The 15,321-nt window shown below is 38.7% G+C and overlaps 1 long non-coding RNA gene across 2 annotated transcripts; it reads left to right on the forward strand.

Annotated features, from left to right (window-relative positions):
- The first annotated feature begins 1,227 nt into the window (after nucleotides 1-1,227).
- LOC126367447 (uncharacterized) lies at nucleotides 1,228-13,399 on the forward strand. Of its 2 annotated transcripts, none has more exons than XR_007566488.1 (3): nucleotides 1,228-1,321; nucleotides 9,794-12,082; nucleotides 12,225-13,399. It is a non-coding gene; the product is annotated as an uncharacterized LOC126367447 (long non-coding RNA). The 2 variants fall into 2 exon arrangements; XR_007566489.1 differs by having other exon boundaries at nucleotides 12,296-13,399.
- Nucleotides 13,400-15,321: the final 1,922 nt, after the last annotated feature.

A 15,321-nucleotide genomic window follows, 5' to 3' on the forward strand; every position in this document is an offset into this window, starting at 1 on the left:
CAAGGGAAATGAAAGAATATGTCTAACAGGAAACCAAGTACTTATTTCCTAGAAACCCCCGGCAAAGCCTTGAAACACTTAGTGAAACCACTATAATTGCTTTCCGTTTTTGGGCCACGTCTTGTGAATTTAAAGCCGAAAAAAGCTGGCAATATGCTAATCGGGTGCAACGCCTAGTTTCACAAGGCGAAGGAAGGTCAGAAGCATCATCAATCTTGTCAGATTTACGGCTCGGGCGCGTCTAGTTTATCTTGCGACCCGTGCCCGCCGGATTACTGTACCGTCCGCAAAACAGTCAGTTATGCCTGACGTGTGCTCTTTGACACGGCGCGCCGCTCTCGCAGTTCCCGCTTACTCTGATAAAGCCTAACAAATGTAAGGCCGTCTCAAGTTAACCTTGAGCGACGTTTTTCGGGACCCAAATAAAATATTTTATTTAAAATTATTCTTTACCTAAAATAGTGAAAACAACTGATACTTAGTATATTTTTTTCTTTCTTTAAAAGAAAGCAGACATAAAGTCCGTCGCTTAAATATCGTTAGAAGGCCTTCATACAAAACCATTTGATTTTATCTGAAAGTTCAATTTAAATAAAAATAGTACTTACAGGAACTTCCATTACTTACATCAAATCAATATTTTATATCCACTTCCGCCTCTGTGTCGCTTACAATCGAATTTTCTTTTATAGGTTTTTTATTGTCCAAGGAGGCGTTACAATCTGTATGGTGGACTAGACCAGTCAGAGCCGCCTCACAAAAACCACTTTATTCCAACATGTTTTTCCCAACTGTTATTGGGATATGTAAGAACTTTTTGTCTTTGATTGAAGACAATTTGCCGCGTCGGCCGCAGGAGTCGTGACAAAAACCCTCTGTCGCGACGATTTCAACGATAAATATAACTGGACGGTTTATATCTCACTAGGAGTGTGAGAAATGTAGGTCTACTGCCATTTTGGTTTTGTTATAACAATTTATGTAGTAGACGGAAGTGTAGTAATTCGATGGAATTGAAAAAGCTCGTGACCGGGCGCGGTTATCGTCACCCGACGCCGCAAAATGGTAATCAACCCGTTCGACAAGCCTTATCGAGATGAAAAATCTTAATTCCCACGCACGATTGCAGCTTTAGCGATTTTCTAAAGGTCACACACTGCCATAATAGTGGATTAAGCAGGTCTTTTGCGTTATACATAAGTCAAAACATAATATATATATGTCGGCGTTAGTTATGAATTAAGAAGAGAAATTGATCAAATCGGAAAATAAAATGAAGTTACATCACTTCCGTTATGAAGTTGCAACGCTCCGACGAAAGGTGGCGTACGGCCAGAGCTGCGTGAAGTCGAGGGAGTCACTACAGAGTCGTCGTGTCGAGCGGACGTGCACTGCCGTTATAGTCGGACAGTCTACCGCGAACCATCGTCATGAGCGGACGTGTCGAATAATTACGAGGAGTGCTATAGTCGCTCACCTATAACTTGTAGGGACGTCAAGAAAGTGTGATCGGAAAAGAGCACCTAGCAAGTACGTTCACATGTCCTGATGATTCGGTCCGAATGTTGGAACCATGGGTGGTGGAGGGCCCCTTCGCGCTAACTCCTTATGCGCACTAGATAACGAGAGACTGTGTAACCATTACGAATACCGTGACGTTGCCGTGAGTGTGTACCTTATGCTGTGACTTTATTTAATCGTGATACAAAAACTATGTGGAAGTAAATAAAATGATTGTGATACTGATGACGGCCATTATTGTCTTCTAACGCCCACCCTCCATTATGATGATTCTACGACATATACGTATATATATTATGTTTTGACTTATGTATGTATATATATATGCATGTATATATATATATATATATATATATATATATATATATATATATATATATATATATATATATATATATATATATATATATATATATATGCATACATAACTCAAAATATAAAATATAACAGACTAGCCCAATTAGGAATATAGTCGTAAGCGTACGTCATGTTATAATATTATTAATTACTTACATAAATAATGAAAAAAGAAAATATTGTGAGTTATTCTGTATATAGTTGAAAATGTACTTATTAAACATTTTCTTCAAAATCTCTCTATTTACGATTTGTGAACTTGTACCGGACCGAGTATATACCAATGATAATCATTTACATTGAGGAGCTCGGTGGCGCAGCGGTTAACGCGCTCGGACTGCGATTGTTGAAGTAAAGCAACTTTCGCAAAGGCCGGTCATTGGATTGGTGACCACAAAAAAAAAACGTTTTCATCTCGAGCTCCTCCGTGCTTTGGAAGGCACGTTAAGCCGTTGGTCCCGGCTGCATTAGCAGTCGTTAATAACCATCAATCCACACTGGGGTTTAAGGCCCGATCTCCCTATCCATCCATAGGGAAGCCCCGTGCCCCAGCAGTGGGGACGTTAATGGGCTGATGATGATGATGATGAATCATTTACACTAGCAATTATTGAACTGACCATCTCTAGACGAACCGCTTTAGACAGAACAAAAACAAAAAAATCTAAGAAGCTGAAACCTTTTAGGCAAATGTAATACAAATACATATAAGTACTAGAATAAACGATCGAAATTTAAATTCAGAGTAAAAGTACAGACCCTCTGTGATGAGCAGAGGTTCAATCTTGTCATCGGGACTAAAACAAAGTAAATGCCCCCGTGGGGCTCGTATGACCTAAAGTGACGAATGGGGCTTCGTTCAGGGCCTCTAATTTAATACGCTCACCCGATCCCACGTATCACACGACTGTGTCACATAAATGGACACAATGTGCGGATACCCGACAATCTGATAGAGAAAATAAACCCATCTATGACGCTACAATACATCCTATGGTTAAAACTTGTTCAATTTTCAAACGTTTGAACGTTCTTTTAATAGCATCATTTGTGCTTTCGGTAAGTTTTATGACACTTTCTGCTTCTCTTTTCGCTTTGGAACTCCCGTAACTTTTAAACAAACGATGTTATTTGTAACTTTAATATACTTAAGTCGATATTTGTTTACCTACTTAGTTCGGTGGCTCAATGATCCGAAATGGGTCAGGGTCATGAAAATACGAACATGTTTATTGTACACTTTATTGAATGTGTATCATCTTTATTTTCCAATAAATGCTTTAGAATATTTATCAGCCTATCCTTCGTCTGGCTATAGCGACAGTTAAAGCCTCAGAGATCTACTAAAGCGAAAACTTCTATCGGCTAGGGAGCGCTCAAATCGTTTTACTTTACAACCCGATTCGTCATTGAAATGGGCTAAGTGCTAAATTAAACCCTTAACAAAAATATTATAATACCTGAGAATAATCTAAGTATAACAATAAATGTTACTGATCATTGCATTCAATTGTATTGTTTTAAAAAAATTACAATTTGAATTTTGACATCGATAATATAATGGTAATATTAAGAGACACTAGTTACATACAATTTTTATATCTATCATATTTTGTCTTCTTCTAAACGACGTCACGTCTAAAAGGTTTTACGGCGAACGTTACAAGTGGAGATTTCATAATAATTCAGAAGGGCCCTCGCAAATCGTCGACGTTTCAGCTCTCGACACAGTTACGCGGCGGCACGAGAATCAAACCGGGATTACCTGACCGAGTTAAACAACCTCTTTGTCTATAATAAATAACACATACATACATTTATAATGAATACAGCCTCTAGTCATCAACAAGACATCTTGCAGCCACTCCTGATAACCGAACGATGATATATTATCTCCCCATCACCCAAATGGATAGTTCGTCTTTTAAAGAGAACTAGAAATTTCGGTACCTACTATGCAGTAGGTAGACGTAGGTATGTATATATTTTTGTAAGCAAAATAACCTCCCGTTAGCCGGCAGTTCAGTATAGTATAATACGTATATTGTATTGCACTCAATTAAGTTAACAGTTATACTTACTTAGCAGCACCGTCAACTGTACGTAAGTACATTGTGACTAATATAAACAAATTCCATAAATCGTTAAATTCCTTCGCCAAATTAAAATAAATTCTAATTAATTTTCTTTTTTCAAATAACGTTTGTTAATCTCTTTAAATATTTTACATTTGAAATCTTTTTCTCAATCTAAGCGGAAATTAGATTTGTAGGAGCGAACTCTCGAACATAGTCCGTGTCAGGAAATTGATTTGAAGGCACGCTTTCAAATAAAACAAGCATTCGATTACATCCTACCAATTTCAAAAGAGTATTTTTTAAGGAAAAGTCATTTCCCTAGAACTGTATTTTCTCGTAAAAGATGCAGATATCTCTCGCTGCTGCATTAAAAAGTTATCAACCTCTAGCGTTATAAAGTTGATTAAAGTCTTAAGACCATTCTATGGCACAAAATATCACTAAATAGGATAAATAGTAGCTACCTAGCTAATGCATTTTATGCGTCTAAATCCTGAAGATAACGCATTTTTTTAAACTTTTGATAAGTTCATTTTATAAAACGTAATAGCGACCTCAACGCGAAAAATTGCATGGAAAAATGTTCGCCGCCGGCACGCTATGAAAAGAACTTTTTAAAATGTTATTTGGCAGTGATTTGTGCAAGCTGAACGAAACACCCCGGTCACTATATAAGAAATTTAAAAATAAAATATGTTTTATTTTTTCATCAAAGTTTGAAATGTAATTAAAGTAATTCCATTTTATTTCAAGTTATTGGTTCAAAAACAAATTAAGTAGGTACGTTGGAAAAATATATTTGCTTACTAGAAATCGAAATAAGTGAGTAAGTACATAAGTTTAAGAATTCCACTCACTATAAAGACCTTATCCAAGAATTGAAACCTGATCCAAAAATTACTTACCTACTTAGTTTTATGAAACAGCATCACTTTTTAATGTTGTCAAATTACTTTAACAGAATTATGAAAGCTATATTTAATAATAAAACTAAGTGAGTAAATTTAAAAATACGCGTATCAACGAAATCTGAAAACATTCGGAATCACGAATTAAAGATACAAAGAGAGATCTCGATATAATACCAACCCATACATTAGGTGCCTGGGTTTGATTCCCAGTCAGCGCGGTACTTATAAGTAGAATTTTATTTTTTCTTAATTGACTCGGGTTAAGATGCTTCAGGCCTGTCGTCTTAAATTTTGCTCTGTGTGAGAGCCCTCAGCGTACCACATTTTCCGGCCAAGTCATTAATACCATCCAACGTAAATATAAATCATTTCAAATTAAGTTGTTTTTTCTAATCCCAACCACGACAATGAAGGCTATTCCAGGCCAAGTTCCTCGAAAAAAAAATAGATGGCACTGTACAATGTTTCCTTCGTTTAACCTTCTAATGTCATGGATAACAGACATATTATACATCTTTTATCTTTATCTTTGGATATAAACTATGACCCTTATTATACCCACGCACAATACATCTTCCACCCATTATTATTCTGATCAAAATAAAGAGAAGCAATAGGTAGCAACGTAATTCTATACATATGTAATCCAAATATCTAGCAATAATTATTTTATATATAATGCGTCTGCAATTACATTATATTTTCGAATAATTATATACTTGAACAATGAATTAGGAACAAGAGGATATTTTTATGTAGCATGACTCTCATACATGTTTGCAACCAATTTTCGTAATTACACCAACATCAAAGAGAAATCATGGTAAAGTCTCTTGTTTAGAGACAAAATTGAAACACGTGCCTTGCTTAATTTCATTAATCCTACTTAACAAAGTGGGAATGTCGTATAATGTGTCTGGCTCGCTTTAATGTTGCATTACTTAAGTGAGACAAAGGATTTTTTACATTACATTTTGTAATAATGGTACATTTAATACTCATACCAATAAGAGGTATTATGATAATTTACTCTTAAATCATCATCATCAGCCCATTAACGTCCCCACTGCTGGGGCACGGGCCTTCCCTATGGATGGATAGGGAGATCGGGCCTTACACCATCACGCGGGCAATTCTTAAAGAATAATAAATAAATATATATACGTATTATATCTTCAAATGAAGCGACTCATATGATAATGATCGAACGTCACTTAGAAGTTCGTTTGATCATCTATTATTTGAAACAAAAATGGTTTCAGAGTATGATTTGTGTCATACTCTTACGTCATTTCATAATTAGGACCGTATCTCACTAGGACACCATGGTTGCGCAACCAGCGGGTAATGTTTCCGGATTCGATTACAGGCAACAAATTGATTACACAACCCAGTGAAGTGGTACCTACCCTTTATACTACTGCAAACATTTTATTGGTGGCGTAACCGTGGCTTCACGAATCATCCGAAAAGTTATGGATATGGAGCACTAGCTGGAGCTGTGTAGGCAATCATTAAGTTTCCACTAGCAATGACTTAGATCAGTAGATAGGGTAGTTTCCAACTAGTCAAATCAGTTACTTTTTACTATACGTCAAACACGAAATTACTATGGAATTTGTATGAAAAAGCAACCTGTGACGTCATAGAAAATCGTGACCAAATGTCGTACATTTTTCTTTATTAAAATTCATAAATAAATGAAATAGAAAAATAAAACGTTTTTTAAAATAAAAGGTGACAACCTTTGGATCTGCTTTTATTTAGTAATCAGAATTATTGATAAGCAGTGATCGGTATAGATAGAGCCATTTGGGGTCAATAACCCTGAATGTTGTGGGTAATGTGGATATGAACACGAGATTTTTTGAGATTGCGTAATTACGTTAAGTTATAATATTGTCTTCTTCTTGTATTAAATACAAGTAAACTGTTTGAGATATCATAAGTACAGTGAAAGTTTTTTGATTCAAAAAACCGTTAAGACTAAAATACATAAATAAATAAAAATAAACAAAAAACAATACAAGATAATTCAAAAAATAAATATAAAGTTTAATAAAATTCAAATGTTGTGTTTCGAGATTCAAAATTTGGGAGTTTGGGAGGCATGTCCATGTTTAGACAAATGTCGCAAATGACACTACCAATCCCGATCGCTGTTGATAAGATAACACATACATTGACAGCATTAATAAAGCCAATGTCCAGACTCCAGTTGTCATACTATTATAAATGACACAAATGTTAAAGTTACCCTGAAGCCATCGGAAAATTTACAGGCATTGACACCTACAGATTATTTTAATTTAAAAAATAAAAGGATTCGACGGAATCATAACAGAATTTGTTTATAAAACAATCGCTGAAACTCAATAATATTTCGCTGAATCGTAAGCCTACAATATGTTTCGCTAGTAACTATTTGTACCCAATTAAAACGGGGCGTATTTTATTTACCAATTTGTTTCATTACCGGTAGATAATAATTGGAACGTTGAAATGTCTGCCTGGCGACTGGGGAAAATGAACCCCATTACAAGGTAAGAATCAAAGGCAAAAGCCAGATAATAACGCTGCCTTACACAGATTTATTTTATCTTAGACGAATTTTACGAGTTTTATACGTACAAAAAAATCCTTGAAAAAAATAAAAATATTTTTATAAAGGAAGTATTTTGTTCCTTTCAGAAGTCACTATGGTAAAAGGTTTACGGTCCAACATTTCTGGAGTACCTACCTTGAGTTCAATATGCAGCTATAATTAAAATAAAATCAATACAAATACCTAGTATAAAAAGAAGTCGACAACCATTTAATTGATTTAACAGGCGGTTTTTGCGATTATGACCTGAATTCTCTAAGAATAAGGGTAAAAATTGAAGGAGGTTCAATTCGCTACGCCATTTAAAAATAGTCAAACCATTGTTATTCAGTCCTTTATCAAATAAATCAACTTCAAAATATAGAGGTCTCTTCGAAAAGTAACATAGTATAACAAGTAGATAATGGTACGAAAAAGGAACAATGAAACCAAGAAAAAACCCACACGGCCACGTACCCTTATGACCTACAAATCAAAAACGTTTCCTATACGGATGACTGCAAATTAAATATAACAAAGACCTAGGCAACGATTTGACATAATAAATTCAGTCGGCACAATGGCACTCATTATCCCATTGCGAGCACAAAAGCGGGTAGTGGAGGGTCATTCGAAGACGGCGCGGCTCTCGAGGGAAGAGCAGTTAGCGCAAGTTTGCCGTTATCTCGACCAGTTAGTGTGTAGCACCACTAGCACTAGCACCCCTGAGCACCCGGCAGGGCCAAGGTGCTACGGACGTGCCTCGGACGCTCGCCAACTGCGGACGGCCTGTAATCCGTAACCGTGCAAAAGTCGACATTTCATAATTACAATATCAGCTGTATTTTAACCCGGCTGCGTACACTATTAATCTTGGATGAGGTGACAAAGTGCCTAGAAAAAATATCATTATTTCCGTTTATTATATTAAGATCATAATTTGGTCAAATTTCTTGAAGGCAAATCTCCTAACAGCATAAATTATCCAATCTTACGAGTAGTTAGTGTAGCACTATCCGGCAGGCTTAAGGTGCTACGTGACGGTCGCTCCCAACTGATGCCACATGCAAATCTCGTAATTCCAATTATGAAGGGTCCTTGGTGGAGTTATCGACGAACATAACTATAATATTGTATACTTACCTACCCATACCTTTAAAGTAACCAGAATAAAACAAATTACAACGTCTTCCTTCACTGTTTCCTTACTTTTCCGGACAGATTGGGAAGCACTGGGGACTCTTAATTGGTAAACTAGATGGATATTTGCAACAAAATTATATTACCTAGATTTCAAAAATCTAAATTCAAAAATATTGTCAGTACTTATCTGTTTTACATGTTTACACTTAACGCGTCGATTGAACGTCAATTATTTCAATAACCCGTCGCTTCGATGAACAAAATCTCTAACAATATTCATGTGCAAGAAGAACGTCCCACTTATTTACCGTACACCATAATTTGCCCCGACTCGCGTTCGTGCAAAGAGTGTGAAGCCCCAATTTGCTCGCTAGGGCGCCGCCGGGGATCAAATCTCACGCCGATCCCTCCCTGTAATAAGCCAGCGCCGTCTTAGACCATTGCAGGGCCCGTGGTCACACAAGACTGGAGCCCTAATAATACCACGCTTGTCATCAAACCCGGTGTCATCGCTGTTATGTTGTCACTTTTCAAAAGCCAGAAAGTCGCTAATAAATGCACTTTTTTAACATTTTCGTTGGGTTAACATCTAGATATCCAAAATAAAAAAGCATGCTTCTACCTCCGGTTGATAGAAGGGAGGACTGTACCCAGCAGTGGGACGTATATACGTAGGCTATTGATATTATGTTATGTAAGCTAATATACCGGCCTTTCAGGGCCCCCGTGAGAATGGGGCCCTATGCACGGGCCCCATGTTTCCCGTTAGACGGTGCCGCCTGTAATGACGGGCTGATACTGCTTTGTCATTGAAATTACTCCAGCCCGTAACAAAGTGGGTCGCATATTAAATTACACGCCGCGATACGTCACCTGTCACCTGACGATCTCGCTAAATTGAACTCCTTCTGATAGAAAGTATAGGTACGCACATTATTGCCTATATAATCCCTGTCGAGATATACAAATACTTAATAGTGTAGATCAATTTTCGTAGCTAATTAAAATCTGAGTTAGTTGGTACAGATTTCTTTCAAGTTAATAGCGTAACGTGAGAATGGTTATATATACTTACTTCACTTCTAATAATAATGTATATGTCGGAGTTAGTTATGAATAAAGAAGAGAAATTGATCAAATTAGACACTATAATGAAGTTGCAACACTTCCATCATGAAGTTGCAACGCTCCGACGTCAGGTGGCGTACGAGCAGAGCGGAGTGAAGTCGGGAGTCACTACAGAGTCGTCGTGTCGAGCGGACGTGTACTGCCGTTCTAGTCGGGCAGTCTACCGCGAACCATCGTCATGAGCAGACGTGTCGAATAATTACGAGGAGTGCTATAGTCGCTCACCTATAACTTGTAGGGACGTCAAGAAAGTGTGATCGGAAAAGAGTACCTAGCAAGTACGTTCACATGTCCCGATGATTCGGTCCGAATATAGGAACCATGGGTGGTGGAGGGCAAGTAGAGGGCGAGTAGCCCCTTCGCGCTAACGTCCTTATGCGCGCTAGATAACGAGAGACTGTGTAACCGTTACGAATACCGTGACGTTGCCGTGAGTGTGTACCTTATGCTGTGAGTTTATTTAATCGTGATACAAAAACTATGTGGAAGTAAATAAAATGATTGTGATACTGATGACGGCCATTATTGTCTTCTAACGCCCACCCTCCATTCTGATGATGATGTTACGACCGACCGACCCCACTGATACGACATCAGAAGTGGGATTAGTGGACTTGGATGAAGACAACGTGATGCGACGTTCACAACAAGACAATGCAAGTTTCGATTATCACAATCAGAAGAAGATTATGATGATTATCACATTCGTGTGACCACGTGATGAAGATGTAGTGTCATGCCTGAATTTGGAGATGGACCTGAATTTTAAGTGACCTGGACCTTGTTAATGATCGACATCACTACATGCCGTAAGATATGATGGCGTGAACATCACAATATGTCCATACTGTGTGCAGTCGTGTTTGAAAATTATGGAACCTGAAATTGAAAACTGTTATTACGGTGAGTCGTTTTCATACTGGAACCTTATTGTTGTTGACTTTATTGCTATGTGAATTTCCGTTTCTAATAATGAGGAAATTGTTTTTTAAAAAAAACAAAATTGACGAGACACATTGTGTCAATCCGTGTCAATCATACCGCGTTTTCCAATCTGTTTTCATCATTGTCAAATCTTTGTATTTTGGTTTAAAAATATTTCGAATTGGTGTAGACACGCTTAACCTGCGTGGTTAAAGTTGTATTTTCTCACTCCAAGCGGGTGGAGGTTAGTCATGATATGATGTCTTGTTAAATAACGTGTTTTGTAATCTACCGTCATTCATCAAATGTTTCAATATTCAACATTCTTTATTGTAATCTTTTTAAACTGATTGAAAGAAAGTCATGTGAATACGATAATACAGTGAATTCTTTTGTTTCATGTCATAATTTGTCACGTGGTTCGGCAACTGGTGGATTGCAAGCGGCGATGCAAGTGGCGCGGGCTGAGCTGCAGCCGTGTAAAGTGATGACATCACGGCAGCGCATTGTATAACAACGGGACTTGTGGAAGACCTAAACCATGTCACAAGACCAGTGGTTGATCTTTTATTGGAAATTCTTATAAGTCCTGGTGAGTCGTATCTGTTTTACCTGATTTGAAAGATGGAAAGTTTTAATAGGATACAAACGAATATAGTGCAGAAAGTTGTCTTTTGTTAACTTTAGTTAAATTGGAAATCGTAATGAAGTGAAGTAAACATTGCGAAGTAAAATGATTTGGATTATGATTAAATGAAATAGGCTAGGAAAATGCCCGAAACAGAGTAAATCATTAGTGAGAAAATTGGAGCAAAACATTCTAAATGATGATCATACCGAATCAGTAATTGTGTAAGTGCGGTAATATTTCCTCGAGGTGTTGGTCGCTACATTGTGACTTTATGACTTGTGTGTGTGAGAGCAGGGTGCTCTGTCGTTTTGTGGTCGTGGACCATGGTGGCCATCCCGGGAGGGGATGTTGTGACTCATGACTGTTTTGTAGCGTAACCGCAGTTTGGGGAGGAATATTACAGCCTGTTGTGCTTTGCAGTAGATGTGTAATGTTGGTTGATTTAATTGAGCAATGAAAGCTATGATTGACCTGTTTCGGAGCAACTCTGATAGGAAGCTGCGCACTTGTAGTGTTCGGGGCTGCAGCCACTTTTGTGCTGCTCGTCTTAGAAACTACAGGTATGCGGTCGAGGCCTGGATGTCATGTTGACTTTGTATTTGGTCATGACATTGTACCTGAATCTAAGTCAAGTTGACTTCCGGTAGAATTAGTCAAACTACACGAATTAGAAATTAGTGATGTAGAAGAAATTTGTAACCCATGGACCACTATTCTACCAACTAAAATGTAAAGTTTGTGTGCTAGCTGTGTTGAGATATCGTCACTTGGTGCAAGTGGCATGAGTTGCTGTCGCTCGATTTAGGTGGCAGTAACGACTGTGTTGGGATATCGTCACTTGGTGTAAGTGGCATGAGTTGCTGTCGCTCGATTTAGGTGGCAGTAACGACTGTGTTGGGATATCGTCACTTGGTGTAAGTGGCATGAGTTGCTGTCGCTCGATTTAGGTGGCAGCAACGATTGTGTTGAGATATCGTCACTTGGTGTAAGTGGCATGAGTTGCTACCGCTCGATTTAGGTGGTAGTGACGCCTGGTTGTGAGATATCGTCACTCAGTAGAGTGGCATGAGTTGCTACCGCTCGATTTAGGTGGTAGTGACGCCTGGTTTTGAGATATCGTCGCTCAGTAGAGTGGCATGAGTTACTATCGCTCGTTTAGGTGATAGTAACGACAGACGTGTAAAGAGTAATTGGATTTTCAAGTTTGGTTGTTTATAGTGTGTGAATACTGGTCAATGGTCCGTTTACCGTGTCGGAGTAGTTGATTTATCATGATGTAATGTGAACTCGTGTAGAGTCACGAGTAGAGCTCATGTAGAGTCACGAGTAGAGCTCATGTAGAGTCACGAGTAGAGCTCGTGTAGAGTCACGAGTAGAGCTCATGTAGAGTCACGAGTAGAGCTCATGTAGAGTCACGAGTAGAGCTCATGTAGAGTCACAAGTAGAGCTCATGTAGAGTCACAAGTAGAGCTCATGTAGAGTCTCATGTTAGGTCAGGAATGACCGAGCGAACTTGGATACTGTGCTGTGGTATGTTGTTTCAGATTCACACACGAGGACGTGTGTCGCGCAGGATGGCCGTGTCGGAGTTAGTTATGAATAAAGAAGAGAAATTGATCAAATTAGACACTATAATGAAGTTGCAACACTTCCATCATGAAGTTGCAACGCTCCGACGTCAGGTGGCGTACGAGCAGAGCGGAGTGAAGTCGGGAGTCACTACAGAGTCGTCGTGTCGAGCGGACGTGTACTGCCGTTCTAGTCGGGCAGTCTACCGCGAACCATCGTCATGAGCAGACGTGTCGAATAATTACGAGGAGTGCTATAGTCGCTCACCTATAACTTGTAGGGACGTCAAGAAAGTGTGATCGGAAAAGAGTACCTAGCAAGTACGTTCACATGTCCCGATGATTCGGTCCGAATATAGGAACCATGGGTGGTGGAGGGCAAGTAGAGGGCGAGTAGCCCCTTCGCGCTAACGTCCTTATGCGCGCTAGATAACGAGAGACTGTGTAACCGTTACGAATACCGTGACGTTGCCGTGAGTGTGTACCTTATGCTGTGAGTTTATTTAATCGTGATACAAAAACTATGTGGAAGTAAATAAAATGATTGTGATACTGATGACGGCCATTATTGTCTTCTAACGCCCACCCTCCATTCTGATGATGATGTTACGACCGACCGACCCCACTGATACGACATATATTTCTTCTATGCTGTTCTGGGAGCATATAAAAAACATAGAACACGTTCAGCTGCTTCTCTTCCCGGGCATGTCGTAAAAACCGACAGAGGGATTGTGTCCTCTAACATGATGGACTAATGTTATGGGCGATAGGCTGATCCCTTATCACCATAAGGTTCATCATATCCATCTTTGGACTTCGTATCAACAGTGGCTGCAAGTTGTCTTTGATTACTTGTGGCTCTGCCCACCCCATTAGGGATTACGGGCGTGAGTTTATGTATGTATGTATGTATGTAATAATAATGTAAGTACATACCAAAAAAAATCATTATTCATCAGGAAACGGTTTATTAAATCCTACATTTGGAGCACAGCACTCTATGCAAATGAATCGTGGACTATGACACAGAGACAGAGAGAGGTTGGAACCGTTTGAGATGCAATGTTGGTGAAGGATGGAAGGTATAAGCTGATATGGTATCAAATGAAAAAGTGCTGGAGAGAGTTGAAGAAAAAAGAACCAAAATAGATACTTTAGAGAACCGGAGAGGAAATACGTACGATTGGCCACCTGATACGACACGATTCATTTATAAAGAACATCATAGAAGGAAAAATTTAAGGAAAAAGAGAAAGGGGTAGAACTAGGAGAACATTTATGTAACAAATAAAAGTGAAGGTGCAGATCGTATCATATCAGGAGGTGAAGGATTTGGCAGAGAGAAGAGAGGAATGGCGATTACTCCACCGACAAGAGCGCAGCTCTTAAATAACGAGAGAGAGATACGTAAACCTGTATGTAGGTATATTAAGGTATATAGGTATGTAAGTCAAAAGTAAAGTCAACTCTGTGAAGTCTGTGAATCCCCACTAAGAACGCTCTTTGACACCGCCCGAGGGTTGGCAATGATATTTCCGCAAAAAAGCCAAACATATTAGGCCGCATACGAGAAATATTGTAATCGGATTCTTTGTACATTTCTCTGAAAAACATACGAGGCTTTTTTTTCTGAATGAAAAATAACAGACCTATACTGATTCGCTTTTTAATTGCGTTTTGTTTTGTCACCAAGACAGCTGAAATCAATTCAAGTAATTCTGGTATAATTGGCTCGGTTACCAGAGATTCCTATGAAGGTACCCAACATACGAGTGCCTTCAGTAGGACAGTATGGTGCAGTATGCTCCATGCCGACTTCATTCCTGATGATTAAAAGACGGACCTATATTACACTAGGGCTAGCCTATACATAATCGTGAAATATGTGGAGTTTTAATAGAGCTAAGAAATTTTTAAGTCAGTAAGTACCAAAAAAATATACCTCCAATCAAAAGACGCTTGGAGTTGAATCTCCAACCCGAAGTACCCAACAATCAGAAACTGATATATAAACAATAAAATAAATCCAGTTTACCTACCTTATAGCTACATTCAACGTTATCTAATAGTCATTCTTTGTCAGAGCAAATAGGGTGATTAGTGGGAGGAGGAACAAAGAGAGGTCGGGTGGGCCATCCATCACGCTGGCGTGCAGTTGCCGACGTGTGCAAGTAATTGATAACCTCCGACTGCAGCCGGACCCAGATGCTGCGTCCTACTCACACAAAAACACTTTGTAAGAAGTCTCGAGCACAATGAGAACGGAACCTTTTACACAGAACGTCAGGAAATTGAATAGAGGCGATACATACATAAAAGTATAAAACGTCGACCGAAATACGTGCGTATAGTTAGATGTATCAAATGTGATTGACTACTGCGGTTATTCTCCATCAACCAGTGTTGCAACAGCAGTGTGGTAATAAATGCTCCGTACCCACTCCATTCGATTAGAGAACTCCTCCTTAGACAA

Source organism: Pectinophora gossypiella, chromosome 6, assembly GCF_024362695.1.
Source record: "Pectinophora gossypiella chromosome 6, ilPecGoss1.1, whole genome shotgun sequence".
NCBI classification, from domain to species: Eukaryota; Metazoa; Arthropoda; class Insecta; order Lepidoptera; family Gelechiidae; genus Pectinophora; species Pectinophora gossypiella.